The 21,192-nt window shown below is 46.5% G+C and overlaps 1 pseudogene; it reads left to right on the forward strand.

Annotated features, from left to right (window-relative positions):
- Positions 1 to 4,559: 4,559 nt before the first annotated feature.
- On the forward strand, positions 4,560 to 4,722 carry LOC130683208 (U2 spliceosomal RNA; annotated as a pseudogene).
- The last annotated feature ends 16,470 nt before the right edge of the window (positions 4,723 to 21,192 follow it).

Below are 21,192 nucleotides of genomic sequence, written 5' to 3' on the forward strand. Positions count from 1 at the left end.
TACACAAGGGGTATAGCGCCTAGGACTGCACATACCCTAGGTGCTCATAAATGCACCATCCTTCCTTCCCTTCCCATAACCATGATGTAACATGGTAAATGATTTCTTTGCTCCCCAGGAGTGATGTGCTTTCCTCCTTGGCAGGGGCCATCTTCAAGTCTTGCCCTGGGAAATGGGTGAGGGGAAGATTTTTGCACCGAAGCAAAGCTGTTTGAGCCTTGGGCACAGAAAGCTGGGGTTTAGGAAGAGTGAATGGTTTTGTCAATAGCTTAGACACCTTTGGGAAGGGAAGGTTCAAATCCCCAACCAGGGGTTCCCAAGTCTGCCAGAAACCACCCACCCTCCCCTAAAAACACATCTGAAACCCCCCTTCACTGTCCTAGCAGGAGATCGATGGACAGTATAACCCATTCATGCACTTACATCCAAAACATTCAGTGTAATTCTTTAACTGAAAGTGTGGAGAAATGAAAAACCTTTGTGAGAAATGGTGTGTAAATTTCACCATGAACTGTGTCAGATGACAAAAATGCCCAGAAGTCCCTGATTTCAGTGATGTGAAATACATCAATCCATTGTGACTTTTCTGATATCCTATTTTAAATGTGTGGTTATCCAGCTGCTCCCTTGTTACTTCTTGTTCCAAAGACACAGAGTTTGCTCTCAGGCCTCTGAGGAGCCCGATGATTAGTTTTCTCTGCCCCGTGCAGCCTCTGCATCCCTCCCCATCTGCTTCCACCCTGTCATTCAGCTGGTGTCTGTGACTCTCTGCTGTATGCTGGCGTGAGAGTCCACTGTGTCCAGGGGACTTCGCTGTGGTGTGGGCAGGATGTGAGAGAGTCCCTGTTTCTAACAGATTGAGGTTGCCCCTTGGATTGGTTCAAATTCATCAAACAACACACTTTCTGTTGTCTTCCTGGAGGATTCATCCCTGGCTTCACAGTCCTGGGGCCGTGTTGGGGAAGAAGGGCAAGAGTCTTGAGTCACACTAGCTAGGACCCCCATATGGGTGCAGTTTTGTGCTTCCAGCTTTCCGTTAGAAATGGGGAGAGGTTTTCATCTGTAGGAGCAGTGGGAAGGATCTGAGGATCCAACAACTTCTTAAACAGATATGAAAACATCTTCTGTCCATAGCCCACCCTTCTCCTTTCCTCCTGAGGTCAGGATGCTCCCAGCTCCTGAGTCTTCAGCAATTTTGTATGGTCAGTCAGGACTTCCCACTACTGGCTTGCAGCTCAGCTTTCCAAGTTCTACTGTCAGTTTCTACCCATCACTGCTTTCTTGCTTAAGTCTCCAGACATCCCTTCACGTGATTTTGCTGAGGTTGGGGGAGGAGCATATGTACGTGAAGATACTCGATTCACTTTCGTTAACTGGAAGTCACTACATTTAGCTCCCTCAACCATTTCAGAATTTATTTGTGTGAGTGTGGGGTGTGCATTAGGAATATAAGGTTATATGTATTTTCCAAAGAGATATTCAACCTGTTCCAAAACTTATTCAACTGTTCATTCTCTCTCCACTGATCTGAAATATTACTTTCATTGTACTACACACAATTCTCATTGTCTCTCAAGCATGCCAGATAGAGTCCCTGCAGGGCTGTCTTACAATAGGCCCCACACCTGGCTAGGTGTGCTCTGCTCCCAAATGTCCATGCAGTGTGCTGCCTCTTCCCCTTCCAGTCTGTGTGATGTCTCCTGACCAGGCAGGGTCACACATGTCACCCTTTGTCTTGTATTTTGGAAATCTCATCATGGTGTGGCTAAGGGCAAAGCTGTTTCAGTCTGAAGACCTATATCATTTTCCTTTTCTTTTAATTTGTTGATTATTTTGTGTCTTCCATTCTCTGACTCTTATTCTAGAATTTCTCCTACATGGATGTGGGAAGGTCTGCTTTATTACTGGCAATTTTTGACCATTACTTTTTGGTCTCTGGCCCCTGGTTGAACATTCAGATTCCCACACTTTGTGCCTGATGGGTGAGATAGTGTATTGGGTTGGGGGCAGGAGGAGTCTGAGAAGTCCTGATAAAAAGTCCTTTAAATCTTGTTTCACTCCAGTCCCTCCAAACTTATTTGACCATCTGAAAAACTAAAACTTCTCATATTTTGTATCATCTCACAGAACTTGTATTCTGCAGTATACATATTTTAAAAACTAGTACAGCCAAACATTTATTATAGTTTCTCAAGTACTTTCAAAGAAAAAATGATTTCTTCCTCATCAGTTTGTAAACCTCTTTGAGAGAAGTAATAATTTAAATTAATTTTGGTCAGTTATACTCCACGATGAAGAAATTAGTTAATAGATGGAATAGATTTCCATTTCTTAGGGAATAGATGAAGCATTATGGCATAAGAAATCTATGAAATGGAAATTTAGCCAAGTCTGTATAGACTTCTGCAAAAGCATTAAGTCGTATGGTTTCAGTAAAACATAAAGGAAGATTACATAGTTGTTCACTGGACAAAGTGGGAAATTTCTCTTAAAAAAGCAAGATACATCTGATCTCTTCTGTAGCCTTCCAGGCCAATTTCAGAAGTTGAAATTTAACAGAAAACAGTGGTGGTCATGAGAGGCAAATTCCAGGCCCTGGGGCAGGACGGGGGCCACGCTGGAAGGTGCTTGGTCACAGCCATGGTTTCTCTGAAGGACGAAAGCGTTTTCTTCTTCCAAATGCCATGGCTCATTATTATTTCCAAACTAGAAGAAATGCACATTTGCTCCAGGGGATGTTAGATTTCCTCTCTAAATCGGCTTTCACTTTTCATATTTCAAATAAAAGATTTGATTCTTTAAAGTTACAATAGACCCCCAGGTTTTCAACTTGTGTTCTTATTATAACCAGGTGGGAGTTACAGCTCTCTGATACACATCAGAGGCTGAAGAGGGGATGTCTGGTTAATCTCTTAGTAGATTTCATAAATTTCCTGGGTTTTCCCATGAGTAAAAAGAAATAATAGATTAGACCCAGATACATGTTGTAATGTTATAATTTTTACCTTATGCACAAAAATTTATGGACTTTTTTTTCAAAGCAATGTGTATGGGATAAGCCTGTATTTTTTTTTTTCTTACATGGTGAACAAGGTCTTACATAGTGAATAAGTTCTTACATGGTGAATAGTGCAAGGGCAGTCATATCACAGAAACTTTCAGTTTTGATCACGCATCATGAACTATAAACAATCAAGTCAGATATGATTATTCGTTTGATTTTTATACTTGATTTATATGTGAATCCCACATTTCTCCCTTATTATTGTTATTATTTTTTTTAATAAAATGCTGAAGTGGTAGGTAGATGCAAGATAAAGGTAGAAAACATAATTTAGTGCTGTAAGAGGGCAAATGTAGATGATCAGGTCTGTGCCTATAGACTAAGTATTAATCCAAGCTAGACAAGGGCAACAAAATATTATGGATGTTTTTAATAGGAAAAATTAACATCTTGAGAAATTGAATATTCAGAATTGAAAACTACTAGATATATATTTTAAAACTCTGTACATGTCTTTAGCAAATGATTTTATCTTAATTTACTTTTCTGAGGTATTGATTGTTGTCACAACCCCATTATGTGGCTGCCATATTGGGCCAACTCACCTTCATTAGTATCGACCAGAATTTATTGATCTAGTTCAAGTACCATAACAGTACTTTGTCAAAAGTCCATTATATGGGAGTAGAAACATTTCAAAATAACTCCAATTACTTTTAATAGGAGTTGGAGGTAATGAAGGACGATAACATGATTCATTAAATTTTCTTTTTTTACATTCCTCATATTGAAGTGACCTCACAGATACCCTATGAGCAGATCATGATGGAATGAAGGTTTCCACAAAGCTTGCCTGGTTTTGTAAAAAAAGCACCAAATTTGCCACAATTTCTCTGAAGTGATTTGCAACACCAGGATCTGATAATGTGAAAGTTAATGTTTCTCAAAAAAATATTAGCATCCAAGTTATCTCTGAAATAATAGAGACAAAATCCTGGCATATTTACTTTTTAGGAAATGCCTGAATGGCTGAAATACAAGGCTAAGAAACAAGCCCATCAGGGGCCAGAGACCAGGTCAGGGGCTCCAGCTTCCATCCTTTGTCCACACAGTGATGGTGACCACAGGGCCCTGCCTCCTCCTTCCCCAAGCCCTCCACCAGTGCCTCATGCTAACCCACAGTTCTTGTTCTATTGAGTCACACCTGGTTTTAGATTAAAAATTATTAAATATTTATATAACTGGGAAACAAAATTCACAGCCACCATTGTCAACGTTAGGTTCCCATTTGTTTGTTTTCCAGAGGAGGATATCGAGGCTGGGGGTTCTCTGCCCAGGCCCTCTTCCAGGAGGCAGCCATCTGGCCTCCTTACCTGGGCTGCTGAGGACCGCTGCCATGACCATGGGATGGCTGGCCCTTTCTCTTTCTCCATGGATCAGAGGGATCTCTGCTTAGTGCCCTAGCACCTCTTGATGAGTTTATAGCAAAATGTTTTCTCACATATTTAGCTCCCTACAGCATCACTGAAGATCATTACTCTAAATTAAATGTGCTATTGCTTCTCAGTGTTTTGGCTAAGATCAAATGTGGTATCTGTTGTGATCAGTTTAAATCTGATTTTTTTCCTATCACTTTATGGGGTGTAGAGATGCATACATTAAAAGAGGTGGGGCCAAGAAGAAACTTAAAATTGCACTTATTCTGAGTTTAAAAAAATATATAATACCTTTGTTGTAATGTTTTGTTTCTGCATAATACAAGTGAGCTGACTATTCTTTAGTGAAAGAATGACTTTATCTCTGAAATCTGCATGAGTCAGTTGTGGTTTCAAAATGACTTATCCCTAAGGCACTTCACTAAACTGAAAGATGTTTCTAGATACTTAATCATAAAGACTGTGTTAGAAATTAAAACTACTATCATGCCCATCCCATCCCTTGGGTTGCTGTGATCCTACTGTCAAAAATTATCTAGCTCTTCACACCTACCAGAATGGCCAACATCCAGAACATTGACAACACTAAGTGCTAGTGAGGATGTGGAGCAACAGAGCTCTCATTCATTGCTGGTGTGAATGCAGAATGGTGCAGCCACTTTGGAAGGCAGTTTGTGGTTTCTTACAAAACTAAACATATTCTTACCATAGGATCCATCAATTGCACTCCTTGGCATTTACCCAAAGAAGCTGAAAACTTATGTCCACACAAAAACCTGCACATAAATGTTTATGGCATCATTGTTCATAATTACCAAAATTTGGAAACAACTGAGATAGTAGATAACTGAATAAATAAATTGTGGTCCATCTAGACAAGGGAATATTACTCAGCACTAAAAAGAAATGAGTTTTGAAGCCATGAAAAGACATGGAGGAACCTTAAATGCATATCACTAAGTGAAGCAGCCCATCTGAAAAGTCTCCATACTGTGTGGTTCCAACTCTATGACATTGTGGAAAAGGTTAAACTATGGACACAGTAAAGATATCAGTGGTTGTCAGGGCATGGGGAGAGGAAGGATGAACAGGTGGAGCCCAGAGGACTTTTAGGGAGTGAAGCTGCTCTGGGTGACACTCTAAGGCTGGGTACATGTAGTTACACTTGTCAAAACCCACAGAACGTCCAGCACCAAGAGTGACCCTAATGTAAGCGACAGACTCTGGGTGATGATGCTGGATCCACACAGCTTCATCAGTTGTAACAAACTCCCATTTGGCTGGGGTGTTGGGAGTAGGGAGGTTATGCATGAGGGGGACAGGGGGCATATGGGAAATTTCTGTACTTCCTGCTCAATTTTGCTGTGAATCTAAACCTAAAAGTCTAACCAAAATAAAGTCTATTACAAAGTAATCATGTAGTTCTTTATTCCAAATATGGTTAATGTTTTAGTATCATAACACATAGAAGTTCTCCCTTTTACTTCAAACAAAAATTAGTTCTCACTCCTATTTTTTTTTTCATTTCTCTTTAGCGCTGGCCTTTTCCTTCTAATTTGTTGCACATTTGTTTGTTTATTAAATTTGAAAAATTCCTGATTAAGTTCTAAGTGGGCAGGGTTTTTCAGGCCCATGCCAGGAACAGTCTCCTCTGCATCCTTTTTTCCTGTTAAAATCTGCCTTCCCTTTAATTTAGGTCTTAATCAACAAAACGTGTAAAAGTAAGGAGGAACTGTGATGTAAATGTTGATTTAGGAATGAGCAGAATGAGTGGGGAGGTTCTGTTTACACCATGGGGACATTTCCTGTTGGGAAATTCCTATTGAAAAAGGCAGAGGAGATACCAGGCTGTGTGGGCAGCTCTCCGAGCCCCTACTTCTCCCACCCCAGCCCCTGGCACGGACCACCCTTAACATCTGTCTCTGGCCAGCCATGCCTGTGTCTGTGGCATGTGCACCAACATCCGCTGGTCTGGACCCCGTGTGGACTACTGCTGCTCAGCCCCCCAAAGCTCCCCCACCCGGCCCAGGCAGGCCGTAATCCAAGGGGTCCTTCCCATGCCTGAGGCAGAGCATGCCTCACGGGTACCACTCCTGCTGCCTCCAGGGGCCGCACGACCTGGCCTAGCAGGTGACCAGAGCAGGGATCCGAATAGAAATCCCTAAGACCCTCTCCAGCTCTGACAGCAGCCAGTGTAATAAGCAACTGAATCGTGGGCCTGAGGACGGTGAGCCCGGGGCTGGTGATGTAGACGTCCTCAGAGTCTTGGGCCTGAGGGTGGTGAGTCCGTGCAGGTGGCGTGGAGGTCCGCGGAGAAGCTGGCTGGGACTCGCTTTGTTTTGCCTGCGCCGCTCTTTCCATTCAGCACCCCAGCTTCCATGTGGGGAATTCCTCTTTCCTTTGGGTGAGTCTTGGCCGGAGGTAAACCAGAATGCTCTGCTCTTCCTCCTAGAGGCCAGCGGGGGACTCCAGCGGAGCCGCCAGTGGCGGGCATGTGGCTGCGGGGCCCCAGGACTTTGCCTCCAGGGGACGGGTGCAGGCACAGAAGGAGGGGCTGAGGCCCACACGTTCCAAAGGACGTCATTCCTGGTGCCCGGTTCCCCCCGTCTGGGCCCTGGATCTCCAGGCTTGCATGCAGTGTCTGGCACACTGCAAATAGTTCCCTTTCCTCCTCAGCCCCTGGTGCTCGGTGCTGGGGAAGCCCGGGCCCTGCGCCCACGGTGACCATGCGGACCTTCTCTCTCCTCCCCGCCAGGGGGCCATCCGGAACAATGCGGTGCAGAGGCCCTCTCAGTCACCGCACCAGAAATGAGGGAAAGGCAGAGGAGAAATGGAACTGTCTTGTTGTCGAGGTCTTCTTTAATGAAATCTGGCGAACCCTCCAGACCTTAGTTACAACGGGCAGATTCTTCGTCAGGGAGACGCCGAGGGGCTGAGTGGGCCGTGGCGTGCTGGAGGGTGCGCTCCAGCCCCGCGCCGGGAACAGTCTCCTTTGCATTCTTTCCGGTTAAAGTCAGCATAGATGCTGCCATGGCGGCCACGTGGAGGCGGGCTAGCAGACGGGCCGTGCACCTGCCGGCTCCTGCAGCGCACGCAGCAGAGCTCGCCCTGGGGCGTCACCGGGGCCGCGCAAATACGCGCTGCTCCCCCTGGGCTCGGCGCGGAGCTCCTCGGACACCGCGGTCAGGGTCTGCCGGCTGCTCCCCGTCAGAGTATCGCTCCTGTGCTTGGTGGACTGTGGGGTGCTCGCCCGTGTCTGGGACGCGGGGAGCCGTGTCCCCTCGCTCGCCACCGTTGCGTTCCCAAGCACCTCCAGCCTCCTCTGCGGCCGCCAGCATCAGTTCGCGTGTTAAGTGGGAGCAGGCCCACCTTGGCTTCTGCTCTGGGAAGCACCTGGTTCGAGCCAAGAGGGCCCCGGAGAGCGGCCTATCCCCAGCGCCCTGAGCGCCCAGCTCGCCTGGCATACTCCCCAGCAGCTCACTTGGTGAATTGACTTACCTGTCCGGACCTGCACTTCTTACCTGTGTACAGAGGAAGCGGATCCCTCTTTCCTCTGAGGAGCGGGTTTGCTAGTGCCCTGATGATTCGCGCCTTGTTTCCTGGGAATGGATCAGCCACCCCACCCCTAACCCACCTGGCAGTGTTATTTGCAGAGAGGGAGGTGGCTTACTGCAGACGGTTTGTGCTAAAGCGGCTTCCCCTCCTGGACTCCCAGCGTCTCTTAACAGGTGAAGTGGCAGCCCAGGGCCATCGCCACCCGCCCATTCCTCTCGCCATGAAAATCGCAGTACTTGAACTTGTGCTGCAGAATAAACTCGTGGCGCGCGGGAATAAACCGTGTCTTGGAAAGGAACAGACTTAGTTGTCCAAACCAGACAGACAGGGCAGGTCAATGACTGTGCAACACGTGCTGCCTGCAGACAGGGAGGTGGAGGCGGGCAGTACCCCGTCACCAGCCACCCGGCCCCAGGCGTGCACCAAGGGGAGAGGCTGCGCCCGCACGGGTTTCACAAGACTCTGGGCACCCATCTGCCCGTCGGGTGACAAAGGCCTCGGCCAGGCTTTCGCTGGTGAAAAAACGCAAATAAAAGACATCATCTTGTCGCCCTCTCAGGTAGTTTAAGGCAGTTTGCTAACTCTTTCCAAATTGAAGGAGTAACAGGAGTGCCAAGCAGGAGCTGAGCGCACACAGCTGGTCCTGAAAATGTTGGATTTCCTCTTTCCTCATAGGCAATTTCAGACATGAGGTGTATCTTTCAAATCTTTGCATTTCGTGTTTAGATATTTCCATAGTTTTTGTATGCATAAATATATCTCCATTAAATTGCATTTTCCTTGATAAAACCATTTTAAGAAAATTACTGGGGATAATACTTCCTTGTTATCACTTAATAGTACCTTCTAATTTAAAATGTCACTTGAGTGCTTTAGAGGCCATGAGAACTGTTTCTATCCACAGCATGTACTTAGTGTAGTGAATATTTAAGAAAACACAATTTTCAGAAAACAGCCTTCTCCTGCCCAGGTCAATGTTATAGAATTGATTGGCCATCAGTTTTCTGTGACTTCTGGACCATTAAGGAAGAGATGACAAATTACTGATTTTCAGTCACATTGTCTGATACTGCCCTTTCATTGCCAGATTCACTTAAGATGCATGAACTCTAGAAACAATTACATTTTATGTTTACCTATTGACTTTGCTGGGGGCCTATAGTTCTAATCAGGACACAGAACAGCCCCTCTACCCGAAACATTAACCTCCCTCATATTGACCATCTGCAGTAACCCCTGCCCTGCCCCGGCTCCTGTTCCGCTCCTGGCTTCTCTGTTCCTTGTGGTTCTGCCTTCTCCAGATGCCCTGTTAAAGTCAACGTGCAGCATGCAACCTTTTGAGACTGGCTTCTTTCACTTGGCAAAACGCCTCCGCGATTCCTCGGCGTCCTTACTGTTAGGGACTGATGCTCCTTTCTTCTGGGTTGTGGGTGTTATTCCCTCCTACAAGCAACACAGACCTGCCCGATGACTGCCGGGGCCATAGCAGAAACGCAGCAAATAAGTGACTGCATCTTCATTCTTAGGAAAGCTCGGGAATTAATGCCATAACCAACCCTCCGAAATGGCTTTTTAAAATATAGAGTTAGCATTTTGCAAGAGTAGTTGGCAATGCTTATAATTAAATGCTAGTTGTTCCGTGTATTAAATAACAGACTTAGTAAAACATAGAACTTAATTACTAAACAAGCAGAGGGCTGTTCATTTTGAGTATCGCTGGGGAGATGCCAGCTCCTTTTTCTGGACACGGGCCTGCTGTGAACAGCATCCAGACAAGATGAACATCAGCAGGCCGGAAGAGAAAGGAGCAACATTTCTGAGAAGGTTTGAAGTAATAAGAGAGTGAGTGGTTTGCCTTTTTACCATTTTCACTAGGGTGATAATGTCCTAAAAAAAACTAATGTTGAGTTTGAGAGAAGCAAAGAAACTCAGAGAAAAATGTGAGAAATGGGAAATTTATAACCATCTCTCACACTGCCCCAGATCCAAGTTAACAGGAAGGAGTGTTGAGCCTAAGGAGCAGTTATGCCAGGACAGCCAGCGCCCCATGGTCGGTATAAAGCCTCCTAGAAGTGCACAGTCCCCAGGCCGTAGGCTCCAAATGCCGTTTTTCATTACAAGGAATTGAGGTCTTGGAGAAACAGCTATTTTGGGGCAGATATGGTACAAGATGTCCTGAGACATCAAACTATGGCCAAAGACCAAGGAACTGTGTCTGGGAGCCAGGCTGAAGGAGCCCAACAGGCAAAAGATAGGGCAATTGCCACGCCACTGAACATAAGTGACCATCAGTGACAATAATGCAATGTATTGAAGTAAAACAGTACATAAAGTTCTGTGCACTTTTAACAACAACAAAAAAAGTCTTGCTAGTTTCCAGTTATTCTGAAAATCGATAAAGAGAATGCACCGTGTATTTATTCTTCCTTTCCTCTATAAACTGTATTTCAGGTTGGCTAAGTAGTTATAGAAGACTTCTATCAAATAAATGCAGAACAAAAAGTCAAAATTAAAAAACCACCATTTCGCAACCACTGTTGAAAAGACAGACCTGGTCTATAGATGAGCACTAAAGCCCCGAGGCTGATGGGGAACGTTATGATAGGCGGGCCAGGTGGACAGCACTTAGCCTCCTTGTGACCCAGTGCAAATCTTCCAAACCTGGGGTGTCCAGACATGAGGGGTGCAAGAGGAACTAGCAGCCCTGCTTCTGGAATATTCATGCAAAAAAATTCAAACCCAGGTCTAAACAGGCCTCTAGACCCAAACACCAGATTATAGGAACTACAGGAGCAAAGGAATGTATTAGTTACACCGTGTTAAACAGATACCAAGCTTGAAAATCCCAAGCAGAAAACCAGTGGGTTGTACAAGCAAAGTTGAATCCAACTTATTTTGCAAGACAAGCCCTGCTAACTTGACCTGGGCCACTTCTTGTGGTGCCTCTGGAAATCAAAAGCAAAACTTAAATTGTTCCCCAAAACTAAAACAAAGTAACCACTGACCACTCATTCCCTTTGCACTTAAGAGAATCTAGTATTGTCACCAGTGGCTGTCAGAATCACATCACTGCCTCGGCACTATACGAGCTGCTTCATGACAGTGCAGCCCAGTCCCACTCCAAGCTCTGCTTTGCAAACTGGTGTGCACACAGTGAACTTCTGCCAGTTACTACTTTGGTAATTCATTGGCTTGACTTCTGCTTTTTTGACAACCATGAAAATGCAGTCCAGCGAGATCTAGTTGGTGGGAATTGATCTGCCAGACAGATGGCATGAAAATGAGGGAAGGTCAGCCTATCACTTGTTCAAAGAGCTCACAGGACTTCTCAGCCAAGTGTGCCACATAGACCTTGACTAGGGCCTGTTTGAATGAAATGACTATAGAAAGATATTTCTTGAGAAATTTTAAAACAAACTGTGTATTAGATGACACCACAGAATTGTTGGTAATTTGGAGAAGTGGGATAATGAGCTTTGGTTAGGCTTTTTTGAAGCACTTATTACTTAGACATAAATGACATATTCAAGAGTGACATTTTGGGATTTGCTTTAAAATGCTTTAAAAGAAAGAACACATGCTTGGCTTTGACCCTCTCACCCAAAAATAGATAATGAATAAAAAGAAAGGGGAGAAGAGGGTGTCCCTGAGTGTGCAGCAGAGGGTGGGTGCAGGAGGATGCTGGGGGCGAGGGCCTGCCTGGCTGGTGGGTGCCGAGTCGAAGCTGAGGAGCAGCCCAAGGCCCCCGGGCCAACACGCAGTGTTCCCTTGAACATCTTTGTGTCAGTTATTTGGGACTGGCTCCTTGCCTTTGTCTGTGTGATTGAGGTGTGCTTCTGGTGCAAGAGGCCAGCTGAATAAACAGTCTTTGGGGGCTCTGTATGAGTCCCTTCCAGTGAGTGACCCCATTTCTTCTGAGGGGCAAACAGGTGCAGTGAGTGCCCAGCTTCCCACATCCATTTAGCCTGTTTTGCTACAGGGTGCTTGCCCACCTGTTTGTTGGGCTCCCTTTGCTTATCCTGTCACACTAGCCACCACCCTAAAATTCAGGCCAGGATGTGGACTCCTAGGGTTCCCGTGAGGAAATCACTTCCATTCCAGAAAAATCTATCTGAGTCCTGACAACTAGAACACTGAGGTTGGTGTCAGTTTTGCTCTGCCCCTGGAGATGCAGGCTACTGGGGAAATGGGAGGTAGGGGCTGGGAATTTACAGCTAGGGGCACTGATAGCCTCGGGGTGGGGGCAGCATTACCCCGACACAAAGCTGCCTGCAGCCTCTATGACCCCAAAAGAGTGAAGAGCCTCTTCTCGCCAGTCCTGGCCCAGGCATCACCCCTACTCTATGCTTCAGGTGGGAAATGCCAGCACTGAGGCAGAGGCTAAGCTGAGAAGACTCCCAGCAGGTTTGATTTTGCTGGTGTTGTCTTCATGAGAACTTTTAAGACCAACACTTTTGGTAGCTCTCATGTATACACTCGGCATTGTTAACCATAGTCTTCACGCTGTGCACCACATCCAGGGCTCACTTATTTTTTAATTGGAAGTTTGTACATTTTGACCCCTTCGCTGACTTCACCCACCCCATTTCTGTTCCTATGGACAGTTTGTTTAATTCCCATAGTCACAGTGCATCAGAACTTCACAGAAGATTCCTCCATAAATTGAGAGGTGAAATGTTTTGGCCTTGGGCGTCATCAATCTGTGTCTGCTCTGCCTTGAGGAATTTTCATTTGGAAAGTTTTTCAAACCCTCAGTGTTGGCGGACTCTGTAATAGGTCCACTGGGTGCTGACTCAATGTCCCCTCTATCTACTGACCTTCTATTATGAGGATGAGAACTTAGGCCTCCAGCTTCCTTCCCTTCACTCCCCCGGGGAGTTGAGCATCTTTTCAGTTAGTCTGGCCGGTGGCACTTTCACAGTCATGGCCATGTAAATACCATTCTCCGGGAGTCAAGGTCTACATGGTGCATTCATTTCCTTTATTAAAATATTTTGATGAATGTTTATAATTGATACACCTTTTTCATTTCCTTGCTTTTCTTTATCCTTAGCTCTCTGTCTTACCACCTAACCTCTTCAGTGCACCTGTCTACTGTGCATCAGATTATATGCTGGCCCCATTTTCCATCTTTCTCCTTGCCCGGGCACTTGCCCTGTCAGCTGCCACCCGCACTAGTCCTGGGGCTCCTCGTAGGATCATCCTGGAGCTTCTCCTCACCACTCTCTGGGTTTGGACCCCTGTTTTCAAACCCCATGCTTTACTCTGCTTTGACACTCTCTCTCATTTGTACAGAAGACCTCTTCTGGTAGTTTTCTGAAACATGGTGCCTGGGTAAATAAACTTTTAAGTCTCTGCCTCTCCAGCAATCAGCTCATTTTAGTTGCATACTTGATTGGTAGTTTGGTTCAGTGTAAAATCTAGATTGAATATAATTTTTCTTCAGAATTTCAGGGGCTTTCTTCCTTCTGTGTTTTTTTTTTCTATTTTTAGTAATGTTGAGGAGTCTGAAAAATTTATCCCTAGTCTTTTGTAAGGCAATCCTTCAAATGTTTTGAGGTCCCCATATCACTTGTGTTTACAATGGCATCCTCAGCAGTTTTCTTTCATTATGCTGGCCCTTGGTAGCCCTTGAAGTTTGAAAAGCCAAGCCCTTCCCTTCCAGTGAAATTCATGCGGATGACACATTGGTAAGTGTCCCCTGCTGCCTTCTCTGGTTTCACTTTCTCAAGTACCTGTGAGTCAAATACCCATCAGTCAGTCTCAGGCTGACCCACCCATTTTATTCTTTTTCTGGGAATCCATCAGTTTTTATCTTACCTTCTTGGAGACTGGTTTAACATTATTTCCAATGTGTTTATTGAAATTTTAATTTTCACAACCACATTTTAATTTCTTAGCATTTTTCTTACTCCTTAATTTCTCTTTTCACTGCATCTGACCCTCATTTATAGGCTCAATATTTTCTCTTACATCCCTGAACATATTCATCATAAGTTTTTTTGAAGGTGTCTTTTACTGTCCACATCATTGATGTTTTATCCTCTGCTTCTTCCAAATTATATTATTGCTTTTTTCAAATATCTAGTTATCCTTGTGAAGGGGATCACTTAGACCTTACCAGAAAATCTCTCTTTGGCAAAAGGACTATTTTGAGTGGAAAGCAGTTGAGAAACAGTAGATTCAGGAGCACTCTCTATACTCCCCTTTCTGCTTAAAGGCAGGGTATAAATTTTCCTTTGTGAAGACGTTTCCCCCTTCCCTCTCCTCTGTTAGGAAGAGACCATCATCATGGCCAAACACCCACCATCACTGGAGGCAGAGGTCCACACAGAGCTGGGCTGCACAAACAAAACCTACTAAACCAGCCCTCATTTTCCTTTAATTTCACCATATATTCATCATCCCACAATTACAGCCCCTAGAAGCCCACACCCTTTTTGCTCTGTCTTGTCACTTCTCCATGATTTTCCACTCTATGTTAAGATGATAGACAGCCCTAAATTCTAACCAGCCCTCTGAGTCACTCATCACTGAGTTCTCCCATGTGTATGCATATTACATGCCTAAATAAACTCTTGTGTTTTCCTCCTGTTAATCTGTCTTTTACCAATTTGACTTGCAAGCCTCAGTCACTGAGCCTAAGAGGGTAGAGGTAGAATTTTTCCTTCCCTATATTTGGATGTTCTTTAATATTTGGGAGTAATGCACCTAAAAGCTGCTTGACATTTCTGCATGGAGGTGGCGGAGGAGTGGTGACTTGCAGCAAGCTGGGTTTTCTAGTATCTATGACTTGGCACAAAGGCAAGGTTCCCCCAGGTCTGAGACTATAGTGTTCCACTGGCAATAGATTGACGTGGCTCTGGGCTCCCTTTGTTTCTCCCTTCCTGGGAGGCAGAGCCCAGAGGCTGGGGCTGTGGGTGTGGGCAAAGGAGGAGGACTAGGCAGGAGTGTGCACCTCACATCAGTCTCCCTGTCTGCATGTCCACACCTCAACCCTACCACTGGTTTACCTGGTGACTCCTGGCCAAGAGGCTTTCTCATTCAATTTCTCAGAAAATGAATTTTCAGTTTCCCATGAAGGTGTCAACTGTTGCTGCATTGAAACAACAACAAAAAGCAAAGTGATTTTAAAGAAATACAACCATTCATTTAGCGTAAGGTCCAGTGGGTCAGCAATCTCAGACAGGTTCCGTGGGGCGGCTTGTGCAGCTTGCTGCTGAGTCTGTGGGTGGCTGCTGGGTGGGCAGCTTGTTCTGAGGGTGGGCAGAGTAGCTCCGCAGGGAGCACCCTCTGCCTCCTCACCCAGTGGCAGCTGCCTGGGGCTCCCTGAGGTGAATGGATGCCGAGGAGGCTGGAGTCCTGAGCTCAGAGTTGGCACCACATCATTTCTACCACATTGTATCAGTCATAGCAGGTCTCCAGGCCAGCCCAGACTTGGTAAATAACTACAGCCTTTTGGAAAACACCCTACCACAAAGGGAAGTTGCACAGCTTCCCCTGGGGGCAGATGGAGGCCCGGGGATCCTGGCAGTTTTTACATAGATGTCCATCCTTTCCTCCTGTTTTCCTGTCCACAGCTTACATCCACTTTCAAGGTCATGTCCTCAGCTCCTGAGCAGCACCAAGCGCTGCAGCATGACTCAGTCAGCACTCCTTTAGGTGCCACGCACACATTCTACTGTCAGTTTTCATTCCACCCACCCATGTGCTGACCGGGGTTGAGGATGTTTCTTGGTTCCATCAAATGGAGTTTATGTTTCTTCCTTCTCTTTCTCTGCTCTCTCCCATTCTCCTTCTGTGCAATTATCATCAAGGGCAGAGGGGAAGACACATCTTGACTCTGCCATACACAACACAACAGTTTGAAAGGGGACGCCTGGAATTAAATCCCATCCTTGTTTGGAGTTAGTGAACAGATGGTGGGTCTGGACCTGGCTCCCTGGGGGTTGCTGCCCTGTTACTCTTTCCTCTTCTTTTTACTCATTTAACTCCTAAAATAAAAACCCATAGGGATAGACTGTGATAGTGTCACTGGGAATGTGCTGGCTTTGTCAGACAATTTGAATGTTTTATTGCACTTAGACTCATAAATTCATAGAGATTTGTTATTTTCATTAAAGGCCACTTGGGGTCCTTCTGGTACCCATTAACAAGCATGTTGAAGGCTGGGAGGGTGCCAGTTTTGGTGTGTGACATGATGACTGAGCTCCTGATAATTACACACCTTGGCTCCTCTGTTCTGGAAAAGTATCTACGCTTCATGGTAGCTTTTGAATATGGGTTTTCAAACTTCCCAGTAAGGTCATTCATTTACTTTTCTGATGAGAGATTATTTGGAGGTTTTAGAAAAAATCATATTCTTGGCTTGAAAGTTGTAATGAGGTCTGACCCCATTACTGAAGTCTAATTGCTGACAGATTTCAAGCCCCACCCCTGCACCTCCTGGCCCTCACTGCCACGCCCCCTGTGCCCACATGGACACGCTCTCTGTGCCCTCACAGCCACACACACACCACTTGTACCCACAGCCACGCCCCCGCCTGGGTTCCTAGATGTATTTCATTCCTCGGCTCCCCACCCCCGCCCACGCGTCACCTTGCTCCCTGCGTGCCTGTGCCCACACCAGTTGAGTCCCTCTGACCCCCCCACCTCAGTTGTGCCTCTCCGCGTCCCACCTCCCACAAGGCCGCCTGGCCCTCTACACCCTAACTCTGTCCTCTGCCTGGTCTGGCCACGCCCCCAGGGCCCGCAGATTCCCCGCTGCAGCCTGTCCTCCAGTAGCCCTCCCCAAACCCCGCCTTGGCTTCTGTCCCAGGCTCCTCCCAGCCCCAACCCTCCTGTCTTTCTCATCAGTTGCCTGAGCGTCCAGGACTGCTCCACTCCAGGGTCGCTCGGTTGCTCCCCGGGGGTGGCCATTTCTCGCGGCCAGACACCCACCTGGCGTCCTCCCCGGCCCGCATGACCAGGCCCTCAGCCTTCAGGCCCCTTCTCTGTTCAGCCCTGCACGCCGGCTGGCGAGCTGCTCTGGCTGCAGGACGTGGGCGGCGCGCCGCTCCCGAGCGCTCCCAGCGGGCGCAGGCGGCGCCTGGTGCCGTGCACACCCCGAGGCCCTGCTTCGGGGGCTCGCACCCCGTCCCAAGACGTGAAAACCCTGGCGCCTCCGCCGCATCCCGGGAGCGTTCCGAGCGCCTGAGCCTCCGTCCAGAGCCACCTGTGTCGCACTGTCAATCGTCCTCCAGCGCCGCGGGCGTCTGAAGCCTGGACAGATGTGACCGCCTGGAAAACCGCTTCCGCGTGAGCCAATACCAGGCGAGCGCGCGGCCCACCGCTTGCGTTGGCCTCACCCTCCTGCGTCCCCACCCTCTGTGTCCTGTTCCCAATGAGGAGCCTCAAGGCACCGTGTTCCTCAGCCTCAGGCTTCCTTCACGCTCCATCTGCGTTTCCAAAGTCTTAAGCGCTGTTTTAGGGAGATGCAGGCGACCGATCCTTCGTGCTTGGTCCGAGAACCGGGATCTATGCATGTCTAATCACAACTCTGAGGTCATGACTTCTGGGCACAAAGAAGCCTCCCGTGACACTCCCCCACTGCATAAGCGAGCAGACCCTGACAGCCCTTTAAACTCTGCGAAGAGCTTGGCATCAAGGTGGAACACTAGAAACCGTGCAGAGGTGAGATGGGACCAATGCCTGTGCCACAGGCGCCGGGGCCAGGGATATCGCATGGGCGGGCGTGGGGTAATGGGGGCGGCTGTCTCAGCCCCCACAGCACTGCCTCCTACCCAGTAGGCAGGACCTTTGACCTTAGGCCTTGGACCCCTTTGCTACCATGGCTCCCAGCCCTCTAACTGGAGGGCTGTGAAAAGCTAATCCCCCACCAACGACCAAAGACTCACATGGAGAGGGCAGGGAGTAGCCTGGGCATTAGGGCCTCCGAGAGACCCAGGTGAGCTGATGTGCAGCTGAGGAGGAGAACCACGATTTAAACTGCCCGTTTGCAGCAAGTAGTCCATGATTATGGGACTGCTGCCCCCCTGCTGGTGAGGAGCAGTTCTTCCCACAGCAAAACCCCCGGAACTGCTGTTTCAGGGAGCTGCCTCTGTACTGGTCTGCAGCCAGGGCAGAGGCAGATGAAAATGAATATAACAAATGTAATGTCAGACCAACTCAGATGGGAACCTGGTTATCTTCAGTATTGCTAGTCAGTAAAGGCATGATTTTTCAAAACCCTTTAATACAAATCTAAATGTAGGAATTATAATTGAAAACACTGAGATCAGTTAGATCTTTTTTTTCTATTATCAAATGTAAATATTTCAGCAGAGATTGTGTTGAGTGTGTGTGTGTGGTGTGTTTAATACCATGCTTTGCTTTTAACACCTAAACCAACAAGCATCACTTTTTAGTTTCACCAGGGGCAGACTTTTATGAACAATCCATCACCTGGCTCCTATGCAGGAAAAGATTAATCATTCAATAATTCTCAGTTTGGGAAAAATCTACATACAAGTCTCCAAATTCTAATGTGTACATTAGGCAGTTAAAAAGGCTAGCATGGAGGGTGGAGCCAAGATGGCGGCATGAGTAGAGCAGCGGAAATCTCCTCCCAAAACCACATATATCTATGAAAATATAACAAAGACAACTCTTCCTAGAATAAAGACCAGAGGACAGAGGACAACATCCAGACCACATCCACACCTGCGAGAACCCAGCGCCTCATAAAGGGGATAAGATACAAGCCCCTCCCCCCAGCTCCCGGCAGGAGAAGAGTAGGCAGAGCGGGAGGGGGAGGGAGCCCAGGACTGCTGAACACCCAGCCCCAGCCATCCAGACCAGAGCGCAGACAGTGCGTGCGTGGGGCCCTGGATATAGGGAAACAGGGCAGCAAGAACGGTGAGAGTATACCGGAGGCCTGGCACTGGAGGACATAAGAAAAGCGAGCGGCCATTTTTTTTTTTTTTTGCTGTTTTGTTTTGCCAAGCGCTTTTTGGAAGTCTTAAAGGGATAGGGACCCCAATACTAGGGAAACAGGGCAGTAAGCCCGGTGAGCAGATCCCTGAGGCTGGCCCTGGAGAATAAAGAAAAACAAGCGACCATTTTTTACTTGTTTATTTATTTTTTTAAATTTTTTTTTCATTTTTTAATTTTTTCTTGGTCGTTTTGCTTTGGCGGGTGCTTTTTGGAAGTCTTAAAGGGGCAGGGAGGGACACTTAATCCAGAGGTAGGGAATCCGGGGATCTCTGGGCACCCTAATCCCCTGGGCTGCAGGGAGCAGGGAGACCCCTTACAGAGATAAATAGCCTCCCAGCCACTCCCCCTCCAACGCAACTCCACCACTTTGGAGCAGTTGCCCGAGCCAGGCCACGCCCACAGCAACAGCGGAGATAAACTCCATAGCAGCCGGGCAGGAAGCAGAAGCCCTGTCTGTGTGCAGCTACCCAGCACAAGCCACTAGAGGTCGCTGTTCTCCCAGGAGAGGAAGGCCACAAACCAACAAGAAGGGAAGTTCTTGCAGCCATCACTCATTCCAGCTCTGCAAACTATTCCTATCACCATGAAAAGGCAAAACTACAGGTAGACAAAGATCACAGAGACAACACCAGAGAAGGAGAGAGACCCAACCAGTCTTCCTGACAAAGAATTCAAAATAAAAATCATAAACATGCTGACAGAGATGCAGAGAAATACACAAGAGATATGGGATGAAGTCCAGAGGGAGATCACAGATGCCAGAAAGGAGATTACAGAAATGAAACAAACTCTGGAAGGGTTTATAAGCAGAATGGATAGGAAGCAAGAGGCCATTGAGGAAATTGAAACCAGAGAACAGGAATGCATAGAAGCTGACATAGAGAGAGATGAAAGGATCTCCAGGAATGAAACAATATTAAGAGAACTGTGTGACCACTCCAAAAGGAACAATATCCATATTATAGGGGTACCAGAAGAAGAAGAGAGAGGAAAAGGGATGGAAAGTATCTTGGAAGAAATAATTGCTGAAAAATTCCCCAAACTGGGGGAGGAAATAATCGAACAGACCACGAAAATACACAGAACCCCCAACAGAAAGGACCCAAGGAGGACAACACCAAGACACATAATAATTAAAATGGCAAAGATCAAGGACAAGGAAAGAGTTTTAAAGGCAGCTAGAGAGAAAAAGGTCACCTATAAAGGAAAACCCTTCAGGCTAACATCAGACTTCTCAACAGAAACCCTACAGGCCAGAAGAGAATTTAATGCAATGAAACAGAAGGGCCTTGAACCAAGGATACTATATCCAGCATGACTATCATTTAAATATGATGGTGGGATTAAACAATTCCCAGACAAACAAAAGCTGAGGGAATTTGCTTCCCACAAATCACCTCTACAGGACATCTTACAGGGACTGCTATAGATGGGAGCACTCCTAGAAAGAGCACAGAACAAAACACCCAACATAGGAAGAATGGAGGAGGAGGAATAACAAGGGAGAGAAGAAAAGAATCTCCAGACAGTGTATATAACAGCTCAATAAGCGAGCTAAGTTAGGCAGTAAGATACTAAAGAGGCTAACCTTGAACCTTTGGTAACCACGAATTTAAAGCCTGCACTGGCAATAAGTACATATCTTTCAATAGTCACCCTAAATGTTAATGGACTGAATACACCAATCAAAAGACACAGAGTAACAGAATGGATAAAAAAGCAAGACCCATCTATATGCTGCTTACAAGAAACTCACCTCAAACCCAAAGACATGTACAGACTAAAAGTCAAGGGATGAAAAAACGTATTTGAGGCAAACAACAGCGAGAAGAAAGCAGGGGTTGCAGTACTAATATCAGACAAAATAGACTTCAAAACAAAGCAAGTAACAAGAGATAAAGAAGGACACTACATAATGATAAAGGGCTCAGTCCAACAAGAGGATATAACCATTCTAAATATATATGCACCCAACACAGGAGCCCCAGCATATGTGAAACAAATACTAACAGAACTAAAGGGGGAAATAGACTGCAATGCATTCATTCTAGGAGACTTCAACACACCACTCACCCCAAAGGATAGATCCACCGGGCAGAAAATAAGTAAGAACATGGAAGCACTGAACAACACAGTAGAGCAGATGGACCTAATAGACATCTACAGAACTCTACATCCAAAAGCAACAGGATACATATTCTACTCAAGTGCACATGGAACATT

This window comes from Manis pentadactyla, chromosome 3 (assembly GCF_030020395.1).
Source record: "Manis pentadactyla isolate mManPen7 chromosome 3, mManPen7.hap1, whole genome shotgun sequence".
Taxonomy (NCBI): Eukaryota; Metazoa; Chordata; class Mammalia; order Pholidota; family Manidae; genus Manis; species Manis pentadactyla.